This window comes from Bison bison, unplaced genomic scaffold (genome assembly GCF_000754665.1).
Source record: "Bison bison bison isolate TAMUID 2011002044 unplaced genomic scaffold, Bison_UMD1.0 scf7180017864369, whole genome shotgun sequence".
Classification (NCBI taxonomy): Eukaryota; Metazoa; Chordata; class Mammalia; order Artiodactyla; family Bovidae; genus Bison; species Bison bison.
Genome location: NW_011494941.1, coordinates 4,696,777 through 4,697,532, shown reverse-complemented (window position 1 = coordinate 4,697,532; position 756 = coordinate 4,696,777).

Genomic DNA, 756 nt, shown 5'->3' with positions numbered 1-756 from the left:
GAGGACCTGGTGGGGAATTTTAACTCCAGGCTATTTTGAGCCGTGTAACTTTCCTACAGGTGCCACCTGTGGGAGAAGCAGGGGCCCATGGGTGACACCCTGACCTGGCAAGGTGGCTTCCTCACACTCTGAGTGGGAAGGTGCTGGAGGATTAGCTGTCATTGAACCAGGGCCAGGCAGGGAGAGGAGTGGGGTTGTGGGAAGACATGAGAGCCACTGCCTGGGCTGACGGTGTGTGCCTGGAGCAGGTGGAGATGATGCCCCAAAGTTTCCCTTCTTGCTCTTGGTGGGCAGGGGAACGGGACTGAGGGAGGCAGAGAGAGAGGGAGGCCCACATCTGGAAGGACAGACGGTATAGCCCGTTATGAGGAAGCAGTCTCTCGGCGGGGTAACCCCAGACCCATGGGAAGCAGGGAGGAGGATTTCTTCTGGTGGCTTGCCTCGCAGGTCCTCAGAAGCCACCTCAGATGGACAGTTGCAGATGCCTTCTCTGCTGCTGTCCGTGTCCTCTCCAGCCCCACTTTAGCTTCCCTTCAGGCTCCTGTCACCCTCCCAGAGTTCTGGCTACTGAGACAGACGGGGCGGCCCTTCTGGAGGAGCCCTGGGGTGCTCAGGGCCTTCCAAGGGCTGCATGTGAATGGCCGACAGAGCTCTGAGCTGCCGAGCCTGCTACCTCTCCTGGCTTCACTCTGAGGCCTTCTCACGCTGGCCAGTCTCTATCTGATCAAAGACATGCCCCTCCACTAGACTATAGTC